This window comes from Oryx dammah, unplaced genomic scaffold (assembly GCF_014754425.2).
Source record: "Oryx dammah isolate SB20612 unplaced genomic scaffold, SCBI_Odam_1.1 HiC_scaffold_19, whole genome shotgun sequence".
Taxonomy (NCBI): domain Eukaryota; kingdom Metazoa; phylum Chordata; class Mammalia; order Artiodactyla; family Bovidae; genus Oryx; species Oryx dammah.
The window spans coordinates 8,444,093-8,470,726 of record NW_024070203.1 but is presented as its reverse complement, the minus strand read 5'-3'; positions in this window follow the sequence as shown (position 1 = coordinate 8,470,726).

Sequence of the window (26,634 nt, the reverse complement as noted above, 5' to 3'; positions counted from 1 at the left end):
GAAAAAATCTCATGGACAGAGGAGTATGGTGGGCTACAGTTGTGAGGACTCAAAGGGACAGACACAACAGAGTGAGCACACATAATCCGAAGCCATACATATATTTGTAAAGTGCCAATGCACCTCTCAAAGTAGCAAGTGATGGATGACTCTACATATAGTTAATTACACAATGATATGATGATTCCATTCACTTCAACTAATCTTTAAGACATGTGGAACTGCCCAATCTTTACTCTCAGAGCTATGAAATAAATGAGATGGCTTTGCTTATCTTAGCTAATAATGGCATCACTTCCATACTGTTTTGATAAGGGGAAAGAGAAAGATACCACATCTCTCCTTATGGCATAAAATGAAGAAGAATTAAAAAGCCTCTAGATGAAAGTGAAAGAGGAGAGTGAAACATTTGGCTTAAAATAACAACACTGTGCTTTTTTCATAGCATGGATTATGTCATCTGAACTGTGCTTCCTGCAAATCCTGTTCTTTTCCAAATAGTCTGATATCAGAAAATAAAAACATCAAAAAAGTCAGTTAAAATGAGATACATTGTCAATTAAAATCTAAAAACAAAGTTTCAAAGAAAAATATATATGTTATGGAAATTTGTTTAATGTGAACCTTATTTTTAAGATAAGAGTATTAAATATGCATGATAATACATTTGTGTAAAGTTAATCCAAATATTTATGACATGTGAAATATTAAGCATACATCATTAAATAATACTTTTCAATTAAGATTAATTATAAACATCAATTGTGCTTTTTAAACTTAATTTATTTTATTGAAGGATAATTGCTTTACAGAATTTTGCTGTTTTCTATCAAACCTCAACATGAATCATCCATAGGTGTACATATGTCCCCTCCCTTTTGAAACTCCTTCTCATCTCCCTCCCATCCCACCCCTCCAGGTTGATACAGAGCTCCTATTTGAGTTTCCTAAGCCATACAGAAAACCTAGAACCTATTATACAGAGTGAAGTATTCAGAAAGAGAAAGATAAACACCATATTTTAAGATATATATATGGAATGTAGAAAAAATGGTACTGAATAATTTATTTACAGGGCAACAATGGAGAAACAGACACAGAGAATAGACTTATGGACATGGGGAGAGGGGAGGAGAGGGTGAGATGTATGGAAAGAGTAACATGGAAACTTACATTACCATATGGAAAATTGTGCTCTTTTTTTTTTTTTTATGCCACAGGAAATGTCATGTATACATATGGCTTCAAAGTATGTAAATACAAAGCATGTAATGAAAATCCTTTAGAGCAACCCTATCCTCAGTGAATATTATGAAAATAACTTATTTAGTAGTTCTTATCACGTATATAAAATATAATTTAAAGAATTTATTGGTTTCTTTGTAACATTATTAAGGGGTAAAAAATGTAGCATTTTCTTTAATTCTATGCTTGAATGATTTCCCTAAGTGCTGTGGCATCGGATTTTTCAATAAATGGTAAATGAACAAATGAATTCAAAGAGCAGTAAACAGATCTTGGAACTACCTGAGATACATGTCAAATAATTCTGAAGTAACGTTAAGTGTTTAACTTATGTAGTATGCATCATTGGCAACTGAAAATCAAAACAATTCATTGTCTATTTTTATTTTTATTTTTATTTTCTTTTTCATCCCCCTCTAGTGGGAAGTGACTAGCAATATAAAGAACACACTGAACTTACAGCCCTTTATTTATTGTTATGAATTACTTGATGTGTTTGGTTTTAAATACAACCTGGTCAAAAAGAACAAAATCACGATTGTGTTTTAAAATTTATTTTTTCTGAGTTATTTCCAAGTTGAATACCAAGTTATTAATAATTAATTATTCTTATTTATAAAAAAAGTATATATAACAACTTGGATAATATTTTCTATACTATTTCTTACATATTATTGAAATTAATTTCATATTTAAAATATTTTAAATTATGAACAACTAAACAAGAATTGTTTGGATATGGTCAAATAGGAGATGGCAAGAGTGTACACTGATATTTTGGGAATCAGTGAACTAAAATGGACTGGAATGGGTGAATTTAATTCAGACTAACATTATATCTACTACTGTGAGCAGGAATCTCTTAGAAGAAATGGAGTGGCCCTCATAGTGAACAAGAGACCAAGCAGTCTCGAAAACCACAGATTGATTTTGGTTCATTTCCAAGGCAAACCATTCAATATCAGAGGAATCCAAGCCTATGGCCAACCAGTAATGCTGAAGAAGCTGAAGTTGAACAGTTTTATGCAGACCTACAAGACCTTCTATAACTAACACCAAAAAAAAAAAAAAAAGAGAGAGAGAGAGAGAGATGCTATTTTCATCATAGGGGACTGGAATGCAAAAGTAGGGAGTCAAGATATATCTGGAGTAACAGGCAAATTTAGCCTTGAAGTACAGAGTAAAGCAGGGCAAAAGTTCACAAAGTTTACCAAAATAACTTACTGGTCATAGCAAACACCCTCTTCTAAGAACACAAGAGATGACTCTACACATGGACATTACCAGATGATCAACACCAAAATCAGATTGATTATAATCTTTGTGGCTAATGATGAAGAAACTATAAAATTAGCAAAAGCAAGACGGGAGATGACTGTGGCTCACATCATGAACTCCTTATTGCCAAATTCAGACTTAAATTGAAGAAAGTAGAGAAAACCACTAGGCCACTCAGATATAACCTAAATCAAATCCTTATGATTGTACATTGAAAGTGACAAATAGATTCAAGGGATTAGATCTGATAGACAGAGTACCTGAAGAACTATAGGCGGAGGTTTGTAACATCGTACAGGAGTTGGTGATCAAGACCAACCCCAAGAAAAATAAATGTAAAAAAGGCAAAATGGTTGTCTATGGAGCACTTACAGACAGCTAATAAAATAAGTGAAAGGCAAAGGAATAAAGGAAAGATACACCCATCTGAATGAAGAATTCCAAAGAGCAAAAATAATAAGAAAGCCTTCTTAAGTGTGCAATGCAAATAAACAGAAGAAAACCATAGACCGGGAAAAACTAGAGATATCTTCAAGAGAATTAGCAATACTAAGGAAATATTTCATACAAAGATGGATATAATAAAGGACAGAAACTGTATGGATCTAAAAGAAGCAGAAGATATTAAGAAGAGGTGGCAAATATACACAGAAGGACTATATGAAAGATATCTTCATGACCCAGATAACCACAACAGTGTGATCATTCAGCTACAGTCAGACATCCTGGAAAGAAAAGTCAAGTCGGCCTTTGAAAGCATCACTATGGGCAAAGCTAGTGGAGGTGATGGAATTCCAGATGAGCTATTTCAAATTCTAAAATATGATGCTGTGAAAGTACTGAACTCAATATATCAGCAAAATTGGGAAACTCAGCAGTGGCCACAGGACTGGAAAGATCAGTTTTATTTCCACTCCCAAAGAAAATAAATCCTAAAGAATGTTCAAACTATTGCACAATTGCACTCATTTCATCTGCTACCAAAGTAAAGCTCAAAATTCTCCAAGCTAGGCTTCAAAGGTACATTAAGCAAGAACTCCCATATGTTCAAGCTGGATTAAGAAAAGGCAGAGGAACCGGAGATCAAATTGCCAACATTCACTGGATCATAGAAACAGCAAAAGAATTCCAGAAAAAATATAATTCTGCTTCATTGACTATGCTAAAGGTTTTGACTGTGTGGATCATAACATACTGTGGGAAATTCTTAAAGAGATGGGAATACCAGTCCACCTAACCTGCCTCCTGAGAAACCTGTATGCAGGCCAAGAAGGAATAGTTAGAACCAATCATGTAACAATGGACTGGATCAAAATCGGGAACAGAGAACATCAAGACTATATATTGTCACCCTGGTTATTTAACTTATATTCAGAATACACCATGTGAAATGCTTGGCTGGTTGAAGCACAGACTGGAATCAAGATTCCTGGTGGAAATATCAATAAGCTCAGATGTACAGATGAAACCACCCTTATGGCAGAAAGCAAAAAGGAATTAAAGAGCCTCTTAATGCAGGTGAAAGAAGAGTGAAAAAGCTGACTTAAAACTCAACATTCAAAAAACTAACATTGCAGCTTCCATTTCAATCACTTCATGTTAAATAGATGCAGAAACAATGAAAACAGTGACGCTTTATTTTCTTGGGCTCCAAAATCACTGTACCTCATTGTGGTTTGATGGTGACTGTAGCCATGAAATTAAAAGACTCTTGCTCCTTTGAAGAAAAGCTATGACAAACCTAGACAGCATATTATAAAGCAGAGCCATTATTTTGCCAACAAAATTGGCACATAGTCAAAGCTATGACTTTTCCAGTCATTATGAATGGATTTGAGAGTTGGACAAGAAAGAAAGCTGAGCGCTGAAGAATTGATTCTTTTTACTGTGGTGTTGGAGAAGATTTTTGGGAGCCCCTCAAAAAAGAGATCAAACAAGTCAATCCTAAATGAAATCAACCCTGAATATTCATTGGAAGGACTGATACTGAAGCTGAAGCTCCAATAATTAGGCCTCTTGCTATTAATTGCCAGCTCATTAGAACAGAAACTGATGCTGGGAAAAATTGAAGGCAGAAGAAGGGGATGACAGAGGATGAGATGGCTAGATGACATTACTGACTCAATGGACATGAGCTTGAGCAAGCTCTGGGGGATGGTGAAGGACAGGGAAGCCTGGCTGCTGCAGTCCATGGGGTCACAAAGAGTCAGACATGACTGAGCAACTGAAGAACACCAAACAAGAATTAAAAGGTACTGTCTTAATTCAGAAGGCAAAATAACAGTTTCCCAGTTAATTTGGTTTTTCAAATAAATAGTAAAATTAAAAATATTGTAAGTTCTCTCTTCCTGACAATTTCTTTTATTCTTTTTCTCTCAATAGGCACACCCACACACACTATTTTGATCACTAAGCCCAGTACACCTGTTGAGAGGGAGAGTCTTGTGAGGTAAACAGAGGTCCTGATAATGTAAAAGTTGGAAAATATGTGATTAAGATTCTAACATAGTTGATACAAAATGAAGTATATGGCATGTGCTTAGAAATCAATTCACCACTTACTTTCTATTCTAAGTAGTGGTTTGGTTGCTTTAAAATTATAGAGCTCAGGATCATTCAAAACATCAGGAGCCATAATTTATTACTCATTACTCCCTGATGTATAATCAATTCTAATAAATTATTTAAAGACAAATTATATACATTTGGTATTCACCTTTGTGGGTCCTTGGACTTAGAATGTACCTTTTTCTTTTCTTTTTAACGGTCTCTCAATAAAAGATTATTGGATAGAGCACATATAATTCTTGAAAATAGCCTACTTTTTGTAATTGATTTTCATCTTACACTTTCTGTTTTCATATAAAGTTGTCTATCTCAGTTCTAAGAACAAGGCTATGAATACATCAAATTGGTAAGCATATGTGGAAGTGACTATGTAATAATAATAATTAGCTTTTATAAACTTTCACTAAACTGCCTTTTCATAGGACACATCCAATTATTAGCAAATAAAGAGATGAAAACACATTGTTATATTGTGTATAGCATATCCTTATAAATGAGACACAGAGAAAGATTTGACAAAGAACAGGAGTAGGTGGTTTGACCATAGAAGCAGTGGTTGGAGTGATGTGGCCATGAGTCAAGGAGTGATAGTGGCCACCAGAAGCTGGAAGGAGAAGAGACTAAAATCTCCTCTTAAGCCTCTACTGGGAATATAGCCCTGCTAGCAGCAAGCTAAACTGATTTTGGACTTCTGGTCTCTAAAACTGAGATGCACTTCTGTTGTTTTAACTAACCAAGCCTGGGGTAGTTTGCTAGATCGGCCATAGGAAACTAATACATACCCCTGTCCCAACTCAAATCTGATACCCTGCAGAAGGTCCTATATAATTAGTAGAATAAGAAGGAAAAAAAAATTGGAGATTGGTACATGGGTATGAATGCAATGTTAAAATGTACAGTGGTTGCATCATAGTGACAGTGAAGAGAGAAAATCTTCCTGCCTACAGATTGGACAGTTCATCATCCACTTTTTGAAGACAAGCTCCCCAAAAGTTTCATACTGATTCCTAGCAATGACAGTGGTCTAATCATTTGATGAGGTTTTTAGAGGCAAATGATATGGAAGGTTGAAGATACAAAGGCCTGGGTAGAGGTGTGTCAATGACATAAAGAAATGAGAATAAAGGTTGTTTTGTTTTTCCCCTTTTTTTTTTATCACTCGTTAATTCTCACCAGAAAACTTCTGTCATGAAAGAAGCACTGAACAATGAAATAGGCTAAATGTCTTTGTCCCTTAATAATCCATTGATTGATCATCCAATAACGATGCAATGGACAGAGGAGTCATGATGTCAGATGAAAAGCTCTGTATGGGTCCAATAGCCAGTACTAGTGATTTTGCTCCTACCTCTGCATGCCCAGTATATAATCTAAAAAGACCAATACTGAACCTCCAGTATTAGAATATTTATTATGAGTTAAAGAGGCACCTGATGACATGTCAACTTCCTGAGACCTTTCCTTCTTAGTCTTCCTTCCTAAGTGAAGAGCCTCAGCCAACACAAATAAAGCATATATGATGATGTGCTCTTCTTTCTAATCTCTATAATCTTTATCCTTTAGTTAATAGTCTTCAATTTTTCTTATATGAAAAATATTGTGTTCTCAGTACTCATCAAATTGTATTTCTTCTACATGGCTTTCCATTCTAGCTTTCCTTATTTTCCATTTATTTTCTGAGAAATAAAAGAAAATGGAAACTGATTAGTTTTAGCTAATCTGGGCTAAATTTTGTTAATCTTTTGTTCTTGTGTCTCAGTTTGAAATTAAAAATTTTCTAAGTCTTTTTCCATTAATTTCCTTAAATCAGGAAATTTATTATTCTGAAGTTTAAGATCCTTCCTATATTTTTGTATATTTATTTTGTGAATACTCTGCATATGTAAAGTATCTGGCAAGGCATGTTTGTTTAGTGGGAATGGTTGATCCCGGCCCTTGACATGTTGAAAATCCTGGTTTGAAGAGTAGGAGAAATTAGCTGAACTAAAGAAGCCAAAAGCTTTAATCCAATTTTGGAAAATATTTTTTATCACACATTAGCTTTATTTGCTAATCTGGATCTATATATTGTGACCCTCAGTTTTCAGATTTTACCCCAGAGGGTTGAGAAAGCAGTTTTCATTGTGAGATTAAGTACAGGACTTATTTTTTTAATTACATGTCACTACTCAGTTACAACCCTGGAGGAAGGAATGGCAACACACTCCAATGTTCTTGCCTGGAGGATCCCATGGACACAGAAGCCTGGCAGGTAGTGCATATGGCACAAAGAATCAGACATGACTGAGTAACTAGTACAACTTGATTACATCAAGCCAATGGCTGGATGGCATCATGGACTCGATGGATGTGAGTCTGAGTGATCTCCGGGAGATGGTGATGAACAGGGATGCCTGGCGTACTGCGATTCATGGGGTCGCAAAGAGTCGGACACAACTGAGTGACTGAACTGAACTGACTGAATGGCAGAAAATATCTCTACCTTACTCATGAAGGAAGACCAAGAGGAAAAAATAAATAAGATGCTACCTTAAACATTTCTCCTCTAACATTCTGGCGGTGAAATTCAGGGGACCATTTTTTTTTTTTTTTTGTATCTTCTCTCTGATCATGATCAAACTGTTAAATTGTCATTGTTCTCATACTTGCTTGGGTTTTCAAAAATGTGCCAGTTGTTATTAAAAATATACAAGTCCTGTCACTTTACTAGATGAATTTCAGTAAGGTATGGGATATAGAAATAACTGGGATTACCAGATCACCTTACCTGCCTCCTGAGAAGTCTGTATGCAGGTCAAGAAGCAACACTTAGAACTGGACATGGAAAAATGGACTGGATAAAAATTGGGATCAGAGAACATCAAGACTGTATATTGTCACTCTGGTTATCTAACTTATATGCAGGGTACACCATGTGAAATGCTGGGCTGGATGAACCACAAGCTGGAATCAAGATTGCCAGGAGAAATATCAATAACCTCAGATAGAAAAATGACAACACCCTTCTGGCAGAAAGTGAAAAAAGAACTAAAGAGCCTCTTGAAGAAACTGAAAGAGGAAATTGAAAAAGCTGGCTTAAAACTCAACATTCAAAAAACTAAGATCACAATATCCTGTCCCATCACTTCATGGCAAATAAAAGGAGAAACAATGGAAACAGTGAGAGACATTATCATTTGTGTGTGTGTGTGGGGGGGGTGCGCCTCCGAAATCACTGCAGATGGTGACAGAAGCCATGAAATTAAAAGACACTTGCTTTTTGCCAGAGACATTACTTTACCAACAAAGGTCTATCTAGTCAAAGCTATGGTTTTTCCAGTAGTCATGTATGGATGTGAGAGTTGGACTATAAAGAAAGCTGAGTGCCAAAGAATTGACACTCTCAAACTGTGTTGTTGGAGAAGATTTTTGAGAGTCTCTTGGGCTGCAAGGAGATCAAATCAGTCCATCCTAAATAAAATCAGTCCTAAATGTTCATTGGAAGTACTGAAGGTGAAGCTCCAATAGTTTGGCCACTTGATGTGAAGAACTGACTCATTGGAAAAGACCCTGATACTGGGAAAGATTGAAGGCAGGAGAAGAAGGGCCCAACAGAGGGTGAGATGGATGGATGGTGTCACCAACTCGTTTAACATGAGTTTGATCAAGCTGCGGTAGTTGGTGTTGGACAGGGAAGCTTAGCGTGCTGCAGTCAATGGGGTCGCAAAGAGTCAGACACGACTGAACAATTCAACTGATTGATAGAAATATCTCACATTTACCTGAAAGTTGTGCTCCTAACTGTTGATTCACTCACTCTGCATTCATGTCCCTGTGAGTGATATGGGTGTGCAGAGGTGTGTGTTAGAGACATGATTTTAAATAGCAAGCATGCACAAGTGACAGTTTCTCTCTGTTTCCTTTCAGTCAGTTACCATCAAAGTAATAATAGTGATCCACTCAGAAACAGTCTAATACTCTTTTTCATTCATGACCTGGGAATCAGTTTATTTTTAATAGCATGATTAAAAATATTTCTGATGGCCCAATCAATTTGTGGGCACATATTAATTTTATTATTAATAATTGGTGTATTTTATTCACTTTCCATTACATTTCCTCAAATGAAACACAATAAATGACCTTTCTTACTGGCTCTGATGTACAAGTCCAGACAGCTATTACAGAGCATCTTTCAGGCACGTAGCTATTAATAGTATGACTTGTTATAATATTAATTATAAAAGAAATATTGATTTTTTTGTTTGTTTTCACCACAGCCTTTCACTATTCTCCACTGAAAATGTTCCACTAACGTGAAAACTTCTGACTACCAACTACAAAGATCTTCTGTGGTTTGCACAGTTTTGAATTATACTCATTATATATGAGTATAATAACCAGTTGTATGAATATGATTAAATAAAATCAGCATTACATTGCTACTTTTCCTTTAGTGTTTTATCAATTTTCTACTTAAACAGCTTTCTCAAATAGTTCTATATGATCTAAACATAATTCCACAAACTAGACAGGTGGCCTGTATTAATGACATACCAAGAATCACCATCTCTTCTGATAACCGAGGCTTGGATGATGAAACAAACTCCTTGACTGTGTTTGCAATTTCCTTTAAGAAAGTTTTCTCCCAGAAAGCATATCAATGCTTTATGAAAGTAGAGACTATGATGTCTCCATATACATTTCTCATTTATGCCCTCACTACCTAAATCTGGAGTTTGACCTCAAAGTAGGATACCCTCTCAAATGCATTATGGCAATGAGAGAGTATATGTTTGATTATGCTACTAGATATTTCCCAAGTAGGTATTTTATATGTAAAATATGAATATTGTGACTTATCAAATTGCTTTATTTAAATTACATTTTTTAATGTTAATGTTAATATCCTTTAGCATACATAAACTATTCAAATATCTCAGATTATTTGATTAGTTTTATCTTCAGTCTTCAACCTTGGAAGTACTTTACAAGCACTTTCTTGTAACTACTTTTGAAGTTAAATCACTTTGTCATTAATATATATATAAAAAAGGAAAGTGATGTTCATAAAGTTCAGACATTTTTGTCACTGATATAATAGGGCAATGAGACAGTTTCCCTCCTAAGAACCGGAATATAGTTCTGTCTGTTCTGTGTTGGTTCATTTATCTCTGTTACATTGGTGAATTAATTTTCATGATGATACTTGGTGTGAATAATGAAAAGCTAGAAAAGATAGTGTGATGATCAAGATGGAATATTTAACATTTTCTTCCTAATTATAGCTAACCATCTTTTTGAGATTCGCCACTGAACAATCATTTCATATGAACAAAATTTTTAGATGATATTTTTAAGCTAAATTAAAAGTCATCTGAATAGTATAACCTCTTTTAAAACTTTAAATGAATGCAAACTCCAAGTATTTTATCACGTTAAACAGAAGTACTTAAAATATAAGAATGTGTTTTGAACTTTTTATTTGCTAATGATTTGAATATATATTACAAAAAGTATGTATTTAAAGAAAGATTATCTTTTTAAATCAAATCAACTTTTTTATCACATGCTCATTTCATTTTTTTTTTGCTTTATTTATTTTTTTCTTTTCTTTAGTTAATTTAAATTTATTTATTTTAATCGAAGGCTAATTACCTTAAAATATTGTATTGGTTCTGCCACACATCAACATGAATGCTCATTTCAGTGTTTGTTTTCTAGTTGAACAGGTTTATTAGTCATCATCTTAGTTAGAGATAAAGTAGATAATTGTCTCTGCAAGGTGATTTAACAATGCCTGTCAAACATTACCATGGCTATAAAACATTTGAGGATCTTGATGAAACCTGAGACTACATTTTAAGCAAGCTTTCTCAATATCCACCCAGGTTTTTTTCCATGAGAAATTCATATACTGGATTGGATTTTGATTTTTGATTGCCAGTTAAAATTTTATAATCCTAAAGGAAATAATGTTTACAACGTATGATGACATAATTTATTTTCTTATAAAAATCCATGCAGAAATCGAATTTCCTTTGTGAACCAGTTGCAACCTAACATTAGCTATGAATTTTAGCAATAATATAGGGTATTATTAAAGGCAGAATCAAGATGGTAGAGTAGGAAACCTTGTGTTCAACTCAATCATGGATATAACAAAACTCCAACTACATATGGAAAAAATCTCTGAGAAAGTGAAAACTAGCAGGTTTCTTCTACAACTGAGAATACAGCTCTTCTACAATTAAGAATATAATGGGGGGGGGGGAAATGTGTCAAGATGGGTGAAAGGCAAAGTGAAGCAAACTAGTCAGGACCCATGCCCTGGCAGGCAACCCCCAAAAGGAAAGAAATATAAAAACTCTGAGGTTTTCCTTAAAGATTGAGAGGTTCAAGCCCCACATTGGACATCCAAGCCCTGGAGACTAGCACAGGAAGATGAGCCCACTTAACGTGATTTGAAAATGAGTGTGACTTATGACCTGAAGATCTGGATATCTGTAGAAAACCAAAATTTTACCTGTAAGGATCCATGAACAGACTTACTCCAAGTCCCATCACAGAGATAGATTGAAAAGCTCTTGGCATTCTAGCCAGTCTCGCATGACCTCTCCATCATGACCCTAGCCTGGCTTCAGCTGCAACATCTCCAAAAAGGAGAGAGCCTGAAGCTCAACCTGGGAAAAGCTACTTCCAATTCTAGGCTCCACTCTAGCCCATCCAGCTTCAGACTTCCTCTGAAAAATCATCAGCTTTTAATACACTCTGAGTGAAGACCCAACCCTTGCTCAGATCAGTACCAGTCCTCCTGCCAAACCCACCAGTCACATGAAGTTGGCATAGGAATGCTCCTACACAAAAACATTCCTTCAAAAACAAGAAAGGTTACTGTTTGAACTAATTCAAGAGACAACTACAGAAAATCAAACAGAATTATAAGACAGAGGAATATGTTCTAAATGAAAGATCAAGATAAAACCCTGGAAGTGGTGGAATAAAACACTAAAGAGATAAAGATAGGTAATTAACTGGATAAAAAGCTTGAAGCAACTTTATCATTTAAAACCATAAAAATGCTCATCAACAATAAAGAAGAAAATTTGGAGGGAGATAATGGAGAAAGCAATGGCAACCCACTCCAGTACTCTTGCCTGAAAAATCCCATGGACAGAGGAGCCTGGTAGGCTGCAGTCCATGGGGTCCCAAAGAGTCAGACAGGAATGAGTGACTTCACTTTCACTTTTCACTTTCATGCATCAGAGAAGGAAATGGTAACACAATCCAGTGTTCTTGCCTAGAAAATCCCATGGACGGAGGAGCCTGGTAGGCTGCAGTCCATGGGGTCCCAAAGAGTCAGACAGGAATGAGTGACTTCACTTTCACTTTTCACTTTCATGCATCAGAGAAGGAAATGGTAACACAATCCAGTGTTCTTGCCTAGAAAATCCCATGGATGGAGGAGCCTGGTAGGCTGCAGTCCATGGGGTCGCGAAGAGTCAGACAGGAATGAGTGACTTCACTTTCACTTTTCATTTTCATGCATCGGAGAAGGAAATGGCAACAGATTCCAGTGTTCTTGCTTGGAGAGTCCGAGGGACAGAGTAGCCTGGTAGGCTGCTGTCTATGGGGTTGCAAAGAGTCAGACACGACTGAAACAACTTAGCAGCAGTAGCAATGGAAGATCACCTTTCTTCTGACAAATACATCAAAAATACATCTGCACATGGAACAACTTCTACACAACACCTTCTAAGCACTGGCAGAAGACTCTAGACTTCCAAAAAAGGCAAGCCGGTATCCTCAGAATGAGGTAGGGTTGAAGATAAAGATAAAAAAAGAGACAAAAGATTTTGGAATGGGGATTTGCATCTTGGGGAGGGAGCCATGAAGGAGGAAATGTCTCCACCTATTCAGAAACCTATTCATGGTTGAAGACGCTGGGGACCTTCAGAGCCTCAGAAGGGAACATAGCATCAGAAAGGGATGTGCTTGGTAGACAAGTCAGAGAGAATTCACCACAGAGATTGTGGCAAGTAAACAATACTTCTCAAATGATAAGTGGCTTTCATGCTTGCCCCAGTGAATGGGGGCTGGGTGTTGAGTTCAGGCTTCAGGCATTGGAACCCAGGAAGAGGACAGAAGTTGACTGCTGTGAATTTACTCTGAGGGAGCTAGTATGACACAACAGAGGGGGCCCAGGGAAAACCCTAGGCCACCCAGAGAGGCAAGAGATTGTTGCCTCGGGGACCCTCTGGGCCCATGCCCTTGTAGACCACAGGAATTTGCATTCATGGTTGCTATAAGTGGGAAGGGTAGACGACAGTGGCTGTGAATTGTGCAACCCCAGAGCTAGATAATCCCAGCTGTTTCCAAAGCAGGTGCAAGTGCCAAACACAGAACTAGACATGACAGCAGTTTACAATCCTGGGGGTGGGGAACACAAACCTCATGTTTACTGCCAAAACCAGGGTGAGTGCCTGAGGCGGAAGACAAAATACTAATGCTGTGGTACAAAACCCAGAGGTAGCAGCTGTCACCAAGTCATGAGTGGGCATGGGTTTCTGCCGACACCCTCCTGGGAGCCTCTGCAGCTTAACTCTGCAAAGGGACACGTGACCTGGGGCCAGTTCCCCTAGGAGAGCGCATAACCCACCTTAGACTGTGGCAACTTCCTGCAGGACTCTAAGAAAGTGGGAACAACCCAGATACCCCAGCAGTGGATTTCATATTCCTCTCTCCCCAGGTTGATGGAGCAAGTGAGCTTTACTAAGTTGCTACTTTGGCTCCCGCTAGTCTGGGTGGGGAACAGATACCAGAAGGTGGCCTACAAGAAGAGGCAGATCCAAACCAAACTGAAGCAACAGGGCTGTATGACTAAAGGAAAATAAGGAAATTCACTCCAGCAGCTTCAGGTACAGCAGATTAAATACATGCAATTAGCCTGAGACTGTGCATTTGGGTGCAGTTGTGGAGTCTGGGAGCAAATAAAAGCTGCAAACGGCCAGATAAGAATCTGAGCTGATCATACAGCATCCATAGCAGGTCCAGAGACCTACTTATAAATGTTGGAGGACTTCCTATTTAAGGAGATTGGCTGGTGCTCACTGGCAGAAATAATGGAGGATTCAGAAGGACATTCTTATTGCTACTACTCTCTATATATATCATATGATATATATGTGCTGGGTTTTTTCGTTTCTTTGTATTGTTTTAATGTTGTTCTTTATTAGTCAATATTTATTTGCTAACTTACTTTTACCTTTTTAAAATCATGCTGTTTTAAATAAATGTATTTATTTACCCCTATTTTTACAGTACTATTTAGTTATATTGCATTTTTCCATGTTTTTGATTTTGCATTTTTGCTGGTCTAGTTGTTAGTATTCATTTTCACTTATGTGTTTATTGGCATGGCTTCTCTCGTTTTTTATTCTTGTTTTTATTCTTTTATTTTCTTTTTCTCACCATCTTCTTTTCTCTTCAACTCTCTTCTTTTTCTTTGAAGTGTGTGAATTTCTTAAGGTATTCTTGGCTATTGACTGTTGTTTTCACCATTTTTTCTTGGGATTTTGTCTTCTGAGATTCATGGCTTGTGGAGTCTTTCCTCCATTAAGGTGTCAGGCCTGAACCACCTCTGAGGTGGTAGACATGCATCCAAGACTTCAGACCACCAGAGAACTCTTGGCCCTATGGAACATTAATTGGCAAGAGTCCTCTCAAAGGCCTCCATCTCAATACTAAGGCTAGAAAGATCCAATGCCAGATGCCCATATGAAAACCTCAACAAAACACATAAATCTGTCCATTATCAGACAGGCTGCCTAAAGCCATACCAAGCCTGTACACACACCAAAACACACTACTAGATGTAGCACTGCACATCAGAAAGAAAAGATACAGCTCCATTCACCAGAACACAGGCACGTGTCCCAACAACCAAAACCTTCACAAGACACATGTGAAACTTGACCCAAGGAGAGCAGACTCCATAAATAAGAGGAACTGCAACCATTTAGGCTGCAGAAAGGATATGGCAAACACAGTAAATTAAATAAAAGAAAAAAACAGAAAGATGACATGGATGAAAGGACATTATAGGGCCATAAGACCAAAAAAATAAATAAATAAAGAAGAGGAAATAGGCAATCTACCTAAAAAAAAAAAAAAAAAAAAAAAGAAAAGAAAAGAAACTTCAGAATCATGATGTTAAGGATGATCCAAAACTTGGAAATAAAATGAAGATGCAGATAAATAAAATGGAGGCACAGAGAGAGAAAACAAGAAATGTTTAATAAGGACCTATAATAAATCAAGAATAGACAATTAGCAAAGAAGAATAACAAAAATACTGAGATTTAAAATATTCCTGCTGAAGAATTGATGCTTTTGAACTGTGATGTCGGAGAAGATTCTTGAGAGTCCCTTGGACTACAAAGAGATCCAACCAGTCCATTCTAAAGGAGATCAGTCCTGGGTGTTCTTTGGAAGGACTGATGCTAAAACTGAAACTGCAATACTTTGGCCACATCATGCGAAGTGTTGACTTATGGGAAAAGACTCTGATGCTAGGAGGGATTGTGCCAGGAGCCAGCACGGGAGATCCCATCCATGACAAGGTCATGCGGAGAGGCCTGATGGGCAAGGCGAGTCAGGTCTCGAGGGCTCCTCTGTCTGAGCATCTACCCCGAAACCAAAATCTGTCTGTTTACTCTCTGCTATACTATACTCTTCTGACATTGCCACCTTTTCTCTGGAAAAAGTTAACTCAGGGCTTCAGTTAACAGTCTCCTGCATATGAAAAGAATGTCAAGGCTTAAAGCCCCTTTGATGGCTTTCTAACTTATCTGACAGATCTGCTTTACAATTTGTGGATTGTTTACAGCCCCCAACTGTGAGAGGCATGAAGCTCAAAACATCTTAAAAATATAGAGCCTTTTAGAATTAAGAATTAGTTTGATGAAGAGTTTGTTGAGTTAATGTTTGCCAGCAGGCCTCCATATTCTTTATCTTTTAGGCACCTGGGAGGATATTAATCAATGTAATCAGGATGCAGAAATAGAAATATAGTAGTTTTGATGTTAGCAATACTAGACTTTTGAGTTAATTACTTTTCTCTTTGCTATAAATCAATGTAATCCTTTTTCCTTGTTATAAATTGTTGTATCCTTGCTATGTAAGAATGTAACTTTATTTAGTGCTTTCTGAGAGTGGCACGAGACTTTGGGAAGAACAACACTATTACACTTATCAGAAAAAGGCCATAAAATGTTAATTGGCCTTCTGGCCAGAAGATGATGTAAATCACCTAAGACTTATGTATACAACTAGGTATGCAGAGAGAAAGCCTGGTCTTGATAAGAGTCAGGGCAGATGATGCTGCATAATTTTGTATTATCCACTGATCTCTATGTAAAATCAAAAGGTATATAAGGCCTTTCTGTACAATAGAGGGGGGGGCAGTCATTAGAAAGACTGGTTTCCCCCGTGTCTTCTTTCCTTACTCTATTTTCTGGCTGAATTCCCATCTGGAGTGTGGAGGCTCACCATGTCTACTTACTTGCCCCGGCTTCTAAGATCCGTGAGAGAGGGAGCCAAGGCGGGGCATCCTCCAATATTCAAACAGGTGCTGGTGGCCTAACGTAGATGGTGCAAATCTCTTGTCCTGAGATTTTATTGGTTCTCCACGTAAACCAAGTTATTCAGCATCTTTTCTCCACTAAATTTTCCTACTATACTATTTCTTCTTAATTTCTTTTATATTTCTAAATAAATAAGCTTTTCCTCACCTACTCTGTCTTCCCTTCGAATTCCCTGGATCCACCGGGGCTGGACCCCAGCAGGATTGGGGGCAGGAGAAGAAGGGGACGACAGTGGATGAGATGGCTGGATGGCATCACTGACTTGATGGACATGAGTTTTGGTGAACTCTAAGAGTTGGTGATGGACAGGGAGGCCTGGTGTGCTGGGGTTCATGAGGTCGCAAAGAGTCAGACACAACTGAGTGTCTGAACTGAACTGAACTGAAAAGAGACAATCACTAGAGAAGGAAATTGCAACCCACTCCAGTATTCTTGCATGGAAAATCCCATGGACAGAGGAGCCAGAATGGGCTACAGCTCATGGGGTCTCAAAGAGTCAGACACAACTGAGCAACTGAACACAAAAGAGACAAGGAGGGATACCACACAATAGTCAAAGGATAAATCCGTAAAGAACATATAGTGAAGTGAAGTTGCTCAGTCGTATCTGACTCTTTGAGACCTCATAGACTATAGCCTACCAGGCTCCTCTGTCAATGGGATTTTCCACGCAATAGTACTGGAGTGGATTGCCATTTCCTTCTCCAGGGGATCTTCTCAACCCAGGGCTCGAACCTGAGTCTCCCACATTGTAGACAGATGCTTTACCATATGAGCCACTAGGGAAGTCACCTGAAGAACATATAAGAGTTACAAATGTATATGCACTCAACATAGGAGAATCTCAATACATAAGGCTAATCCTAACAAGTATTAAGAGGAAACTGTAACACAATGATAGAGAGGACTGTAACACTACACTCGTATCAATGGACAGAACATCCACACAGAAAATTAATAAGGAAACACAACCTTTAAATGACACTTTGGATCAGATAGCTTAACTGATATCTATAGAGAATTTCATCCATAAAGAGTAGATTTCACTTTTTCTCATGTAACATTCTCCAGGATAGATCACATCTTGAGTCACAAAACTTTCATGCAAAGATGGGCTCAATAAAGGAGAGAAATGGTATGGACTTAATGAAAGCAGAAGATATTAAGAAGAGGCGGCAAGAATACACAAAAGACCTGTACAAAAAAGATCTTCATGACCCAGATAATCACGATGGTGTGATCTCTCACCTAGAGCCAGACATCCTGGAATGTGAAGTCAAGTGGGTCTTAGAAAGCATCACTACGAACAAAGCCAGTGGAAGTGATGGAATTCCAGTTGAGCTATTTCAAATCTTGAAAGATGATGCTGTGAAAGTGCTGCACTCAATATGCAAGCAAATTTGGAAAACTCAGCAGTGCCCACAGAACTGGAAAAGGTCAGTTTTCATTCCAATCCCAAAGAAAGGCAATGTGAAAGAATGCTCAAACTACCACACAATTGCACTCATCCCACATGCTAGTAAAGTAATGCTTAAAATTCTCTAAGCCAGGCTTCAGCAATATGTGAACAGAGAAATTCCAGATGTTCAAGCTTGTTTTAGAAAAGGCAGAGGAACCAGAAATCAAATTGCCAACATCTACTGGATCATTGAAAAAGCAACAGAATTCCAGAAAAAACATCTATTTCTGTCTTACTGACTATGCCAAAGCCTTTGACTGTCTGGATCACAATAAACTGTGGAAAATTCTATACATCTGTGTCTCTTTTGCTATCTCGCATACAGGGTTATTGTTACCATCATTATAAACTCCATATATATTTATTAGTATACTGTATTGGTGTTTTTCTTTCTGGCTTACTTCACACTGTATAATAGGCTCCAGTTTCATCTGACGGGGAGGGAGAAGGAAAGGGGGTTCAGGATAGGGAACAGGTGTATATCCATGGTGGATTCATGTTGATGTATGGCAAAAAAAATACTATATTGTAAAGTAATTAACCTCTAATTAAAATGAATAAATTTATTTAAAAAAAAAAAAAACAAGAAAAAAACACTGTGGAAAATTCTGAAAGAGACGGGAATACCAGGCCACCTTACCTACCTCTTGAGAAACCTATATGCAGGTGAGGAAGCAACAGTTAGAACTGGACATGGGAAAAAAGATTGTTTCCAAATAGGAAAAAGGATTACGTCAAGGCTGTATATTGTCACCCTGCTTATTTAACTTGTATGCACAGTACATCATGAGAAATGCTGGGCTGGAAGAAACACAAGCTGGAATCAAGATTGCCTGTAGAAATATCAATAATCTCAGATACGCAGATGACACCATACTTATGGTAGAAAGTGAAGAGGAACTAGAAAGCCTCTTGATGAAAGTGAAAGAGGAGAGTGAAAAAGTTGGCTTAAAGCTCAACATTCAGAAAACGAAGATCATGGCATCTGGTCCCATCACTTCATGGCAAATAGATGGGGAAACAGTGGAAACAGTGTCAGACTTTATTTTTTGATGCTCCAAAATCACTGCAGATGGTGACTGCTGCCATGGAATTAAAAGATGCTTGTTCCTTGGAAGAAAAGTTATGACCAACCTAGACAGCATATTGAAAAGCAGAAACATTACTTTGCCGACTAAGGTCCATCTAGTCAAGGCTATGGTTTTTCCTGTGGTCAAGTATGGATGTGAGAGTTGGGCTGTGAAGAAAGCCGAGCACCAAAGAATTGATGCTTTTGAACTGTGGTGTTGGAGAAGACTCTTGAGTGTCCCTTGGATGGCAAGGAGATCCAACCTCTCCATTCTAAAGGAGATCAGCCCTGGGATTTCTTTGGAAGGAATAATGCTAAAGCTGAAACTCCAGTACTTTGGCCACTTCATGCGAAGGGTTGACTCAGTGGAAGAGACTTTGATGCTGGGAGGGGTTGGGGGCAGTAGGATAAGGGGATGACAGAGGATGAGATGGCTGGATGGCATCACTGACTCCATGGATGTGAGTCTGAGTGAACTCCAGGAGATGGTGATGGACAGGGAGGCCTGGTGTGATACAATTCATGAGGTAGCAAAGAGTCAGACATGACTGAGCGACTGAACTGAACTGAACTGAGTCACAAATCAAGACTTGGTAATGGTTTTTTTTTCCAATGAAATTATTTCAAGCATATTTTCTGATCTCAACACTTTAAAATTAGATAAAAACTACAGGAAACAAACAAGCAGACAGAAACCTGTAAAAAACACAAACAAATGGAGGCTATACAATACACTCCTGAAAAACCAGGAAGTCAATGGAGATATCAAAAAGCAACTCAAAAAATATCTAAAAGCAAATGACAATTAAAATATGACATCTCAAAACCTATGTGGTACACTAAAAGCAGTGCAGACGAAAATTTATAGCAGTACAAGCCCACTCAAAGAAACAAGTGGAAAAAAAAGCAAATAAGCAAGCTAAACTTACACTGAAAGCAACTAGACAAATAAATACTACTACAACAACAACATAAAGTTAGTAGAAGGAAAGAAATTGTAATGATAAGAGCAGAAATAAATGAAAGATTAGTAAAGAATACATCTAGCAAAGATCAAGAAAGCTAAAGGCTGCTGCTTTGAAGAGATAAACAAAATTAACACATCGTTAGGCAGATTTATCAAGAAAAAAGTGAGAAGGCTGAAATCAGTAAAATTTGAAATTAGAAAGAAGTTACAGCAGACAAGGCAGAAGTACAAAAAATCATAACAGATTACTATAAGCAATTATATGCCACCTGATACAAAGAGCTGACTCATTTGAAAAGACCCTGATGTTGGGAAAGTTTGAGGACAGGAGGAGAAGGGGATGACAGAGGATGAGAAGTTTGCATGGCATTACTGACTCAATGAACATGGGTTTGGGAGGACTCTAGAAGTTGGTGATGGACAGGGAGGCCTGGCGTGCTGCGGTTCATGAAGTCTCAGAGTCGGACACGGCTAAGCAACTGAATTTAAAAGGAAAACCTGGAAGAAATGGCTTCCAGGTTTTGAAAACAAAGGCTTCAAAACGTATACTCCTCCAAGACTAAATCAGGAAGAAATAGAAAGCATTAAAAGATAAATCACAAGCACAGAAATTGAAAATGTAATGAAAAATCTTCCAGCCAACAAAAGTCCAAGAGCCGATGGCATCAAAGGATAATTCCACAAAAAGTGTAGGGAAAACAACTCTGATCATGCTCAAACTCTGCCAGAAAAGTGTAGAGGAAAGAAAACCCACAAATTCATTCTATAAGGCTACCATAATCCTGTCATCAAAACCGGACAGAGATACTACAAAAGAGAAAATTACAGGCCAATATGAATGATGAAAATCAAAGGCAAAAATATCAACAAAGTCTAGCCAACAGAACTCAACAATATATTAAAGGATCAGACATCATGATCAGATGGCCTTTATATCAAGAATTAAAGGATTCAATAATATACACAAATCAGTGTGATGCAACATATTAACAAATGGAAAGATTAAAAAAAAATACTATCATCTCAATAGTTTCAGAGAAACTTTTTGACAAAATCCAACACCCATTTATGATTAAAAAAAAAAAAAAAGTATCCAGAAGGTAGGCATTGTAGGAACCTATCTCAACATATTAAAGGCCATATACAATGAACCCACAGCAAATATTATTCTGAATATTGAAAAGAATGAAAACAATTTCTCTAAGATCAAGGACAAGACAAGGGTAGCTACCTTCACCACTATTACTCAACATAGAATTGAGTCTTAACCAATGCAATCAGAGATGAAAAGAAATAAAAGGAATTTGGGATTGCAAAAGGAGACGTAAAGCTCTCAATTTTGCAGATGACATGATACTATACATATAAAACCATAAAACTGTCACTAGAAAATTACTGGGACAAATCAATGAATATAGAAAATGCTCATGATGTAACATTCAGCTTAGTTCAGTTGCTCAGTCATGTCCGACTCTTTGCGACCCCATGAATCGTAGCATGCCAGGACTCCCTTTCCATCACCAACTCCCAGAGTTCACTCACACTCACGTCCATGGAGTCAGTGATGCCATCCAGCCATCTCATCCTCTGTCGTCCCCTTATCCTCTTGCCCCCAATCCTTTCTGGCATTAGAGTCTTTTCCAATCAGTCAACTCTTCTCATGAGGTGGCCAAAGTACTGGAGTTTCAGCTTTAGCATCATTCCTTCCAAAGGAATCCCAGGGCTGATCTCCCTCAGAATGGACTGGTTGGATCTCCTTGCAGTCCAAGGGACTCTCAAGAGTCTTCTCCAACACCACACTTCAAAAGCATCAATTCTTCGGTGCTCAGCTTTCTTAACAGTCCAACTCTCACATCCATACATGGCCAATGGAAAAACCATAGCCTTGACTAGACGGACCTTTATTGGCAAAGTAATGTTTCTGCTTTTCAATATGCTGTCGAGGTTGGTCATAACTTTTCTTCCAAGGGGCAAGTGTCTTTTAATTCCATGGCTGCAATCACCATCTGCAGTGATTTTAGAGTCCAAAAAAATAAAGTTTGACACTGTTTCCAATGTTTCCCCATCTACTTCCCATGAAGTGATGGGACCAGATGCCATGATCTTTGCTTTCTGAATGTTGAGCTTTAAGCCAACATTTGCACTCTCCACTTTCACTTTCATCAAGAGGCTTTTTAGTTCCTCTTCACTTTCTGCCATAAGTATGGTGTCATCTGCCTATCTGACATTATTGATATTTCTCCTGGCAATCTTGAGTCCACCTTGTGCTTCTTCCGGCCAGGCATTTCTCATGATGTACTCTGCATATAAGTTAAATAAACAGGGTGACAATATACAGACCTGATGTACTCCTTTTCCTATTTGGAAACAGTCTGTTGTTCCATGTCCAGTTCTAACTGTTGCTTCCTGGCCTGCTTACAAATTTCTCAAGAGGCAGGTCATGTGGTCTGATATTCCCATCTCTTGAAGAATTTTCCACAGTTTATTGTCATCCACACAGTCAAAGGCTTTGGCATAGTCAATAAAGCAGAAATAGATGTTTTTCTGGAGCTCTCTTGCTTTTTCAATGATCCAGCGAATGTTGGCAATTTGATGTAATGTAAATGCACATAAATTCCTTAAATTTCTATACACTGCCGAATAATTGATCCTTTTGAACTGTGGTGTTGGAGAAGACTCTTGAGAGTCCCTTGGACTGCAAGGAGATCCAACTAGTCCATTCTGAAGATAAACCCTGGGATTTCTTTGGAAAGAATGATGCTAAAGCTGAAGCTCCAGTACTTTGGCCCCCTCATGTGAAGAGTTGACTCATTGGAAAAGACTGTGACGCTGGGAGGGATTTGGGGCTGGAGAAGAAGGGGATGACAGAGGATGAGATGGCTTGATGGCATCACGGACTCGATGGATGTGAGTCTGAGTGAACTCCGGGAGATGGTGATGGACAGGGAGGGCTGGCGTGCTGCAATTCATGGGTTCGCAAAGAGTCGAACATGACTGAGTGACTGAACTGAACTGAACTGATCTCTAGTACCAAGATGATGGTATTTATGGGGAACATGGCTTTGGGAAAAAAAAAGAAGCTCAACATAGAATTCACTGGAATGAGTGCAGTGCACTTTCACACACAAAGAAGAGAGAATAGAGCACTATGTGTATACATAATATCTAATGAGTTATAATAGTATATATATTTAGAAAATATGTCACTTTTACATTTTATTTAAAAAATTAAACACTCAGAAAGTTTTGCCTATATTTGGCTGAATTATATTTGTTTGGGAGTTTTATAGAGCATTATAAAATACCCTATGAAACAATGACATTTAATAAGTGAGGGGGAAATGGTGAATTGTATTTTTGTCTTACCCCTTTGTGTTAATTCACGTTCCCCAGCTAGTTTTTGTCTTGATCATTAATCATGTTTTCTGGATTCTTTTGGACATTAAATTAATGAAAACAGAATGTGAACAGCATTTACTAAAACTTAAATTTATCAATTACAATTAGGTTGTAGAAATTATACATATGAAGAAAATACTGAAGTTTTTGGACTTTCTTTAATATGTCTACTATGTCCTAATGTGAGTATGAAGATTGATTAGTTGTTGTTGTTTAGTCACTAAGTATTGCCTGATCCTTTGCAACCCTGTGGACTATAGTGTGCCAGGGTACTCTGTCCATGGGAATTCCCAGGCAAGAATACTGGAGTGGGTCACCATTTCCTTCTGCAGGTGATCTTCCCAACCCAGGTATAAAACCCTAGTATCCTGTACTGGCAGGTGGATTCTTTACAGCTGAGCCACAAGGGAAGCCCCCCATGATGATTGACTGCCACATGCAAAATTTTGAATATTACATAATCATAAGGTTATATCTTCATTCTTTTTCATGATGAGTTGTATTAATTATTGCAATAATAGCTTTATAAAGGGTTTATAATTCTATCAATCATTGTTTAATATGTCCTTAGCAGTCACTGATAATAATTTTCTGTGCAACATTTCAGATCGTTTTTGCTTTTCCGTCACTTATTTTTTGGAGGAAATCTTTTTGTATTATGAATCCTACAAGTTATGAAAGAGAAGTTCCATGGTAGGATATAGGAACCCAGAAGAAGTTTGTTGTTTCCTCATTGCAAAAAGCTAGCAAACTTGCAGTCTTCCTAATAATCCATATTGCAAAATATAATAAAGCTTATCTCATTGGTTTGTTTTAAAGAGTGAAGAAAGTACTAGATGTAGAAACATTTTGTGAACTTTAAACAGTGGTGAAGTAGGTATTATATAAAATTTCTGTCTCAATCAGGGATGGACCCATTGTTCTTAATGGACTTCTACTTAGTACAAATTTCCAAAAGAGGACTTTGAAATTAGTAAGCAGCGCTCTTATTTAATTATTTTTCTTTAAAAATTGTACATTTAATTTTATTAATGTCATACCAATGTGCTATTTGCTAAAGGCTTAAGGTTAATTATTCCTTTAATCTTTCTAGTCTTTAAATTTTACAAATCTAGTAAGAAAACATAAACATTTTTTTTAAATGCATTTATTTTTGTTTTGAAGGATAATTGCTTTACAGAATTGTGTTGTGCTGTGCTTCGTTGCTCAGTCATGTCCATACAACTCTTTGAGACCCCATAGGCTACATGTAGTCTACCAGGATCCTCTGTCCATGGGGATTCTCCAGACAAGAACACTGAAGTAAGTTGCCTTGTTCTGCTCCAGGGGACCTTCCCAACCCAGGGATCAAATTGAAGTCACATACATTGCAGGCAGATTCTTTACCAATTGAGACAATAGGGAAGCCCAAGAATACTGGAGTGGGTAGATTATCCCTTCTCCAGGTGATTGTCCCCATCCAGGAAGAGAACCGAAGTCTCCTAAATTGCAGATGGATTCTTTACCAGCCAAGTTACCTGCTACAGATAGACACATGCACCCTCCCTCGTAAACTCCTTCCCTTTTCCCACACTATCCACTCCTCAAGTTGGCTACTCAGCCCTGGTTTGAGTTCACTGAGTGATACAGCAAATTCCCATTGGTTATATATTTTACATAGGGTAAAGAAAGCATAAACATTTTACTTGGCAATGTTCCTTGACAATAGGGAGATTTACAGAATTTTAGTCTAAAAGTAAAATCCAAATCTTAGAAGAAAAGTAAAAAATGGGCCAAAGAACTAAATAGACATTTCTCCAAAGAAGACATAGGGATGGCTAACAAACACATGAAAAGATGCTCAACATCACTCATTATTAGAGAAATGCAAATCAAAACCACAATGAGGTACCACTTCACACCAGTCAGAATGTCTGTGATCCAAAAATCTGCAAGCAATAAATGCTGGAGAGGGTGTGGAGAGAAGGGAACCCTCCTACACTTTTGATGGGAATGCAAACTAGTACAGCCACTATGGAGAACAGTGTGGAGATTCCTTAAAAAATTGCAAATAGAACTGCCTTATGACCCAGCAAAATAAACTTTTAAACGAATATAACAAAATACAAAATGGAAATTATTTAACGATAAATGAATGAATACAGAAAGAAGATATAAAAATTGTAAACATATATTCTCTCAACATAGAACTTCCTAAATACATGAATAATATATTGCCACACATTAACAGAATACATTGATAGTAATAAAATAATAGTAAGAAATTGTAATGCTCTTATTTAAATCAATGGTTAGATATCAATAAGGAAACATTGACCTTAAGTGGCATACTAGACCAGATAGTTTAGTAGACATCTATAGGACCTTCCATCCAAAAGAGTCGCCAAATAGTTTATTTTCAAGTTTACATAGACCATTTTCCAGGATAGACTACGTGAGAGACCACAAAATAAGTCTCAGTAAATTTAAGAAGATTGAAATATCAGACATCTTTTCCAACCACAACATTGTAAAATTAGAAATCAATCACATTAGGAGGTGGTTCCAAGATGGTGGAGGAATGAGACAGAGAGATCAATTTCTCCCTCATAAATTCATCAAAAGATCCTTAGAATGTTGAGCAACTTTCACAAAATAACTTCTGAACACTTACCGAGGACACCAGACACCCAGAAAGGTAGCCTGATCTTTTTGAAAGAGGGTAGGACAAAGTATTAAAAACCAAAACCAAGACAAAAGATTTAGGGATGGAGGCCCTTCCTGGGGTGGGTGTCATGAAGGAGGAGAAGCTTCCATACAATAGGGAACCCTCTCATAGACATGTCTGTGGTGAATTTTGGAGTCTCAGAGGGCAGAATAACTGGAAGGAAAAAATTAAAAAAAAAAAAAGAATATGCAGTTAACCACAACTACATGCTGAGACAGAGAACTGGCACAGATGCTTACATCTGCCACCAGCAAGTTAGGACTGGGCAGGGAGATGTGGACTGCATCATTGGCCCTTAGGGTAGGGACTGGGCCTGAA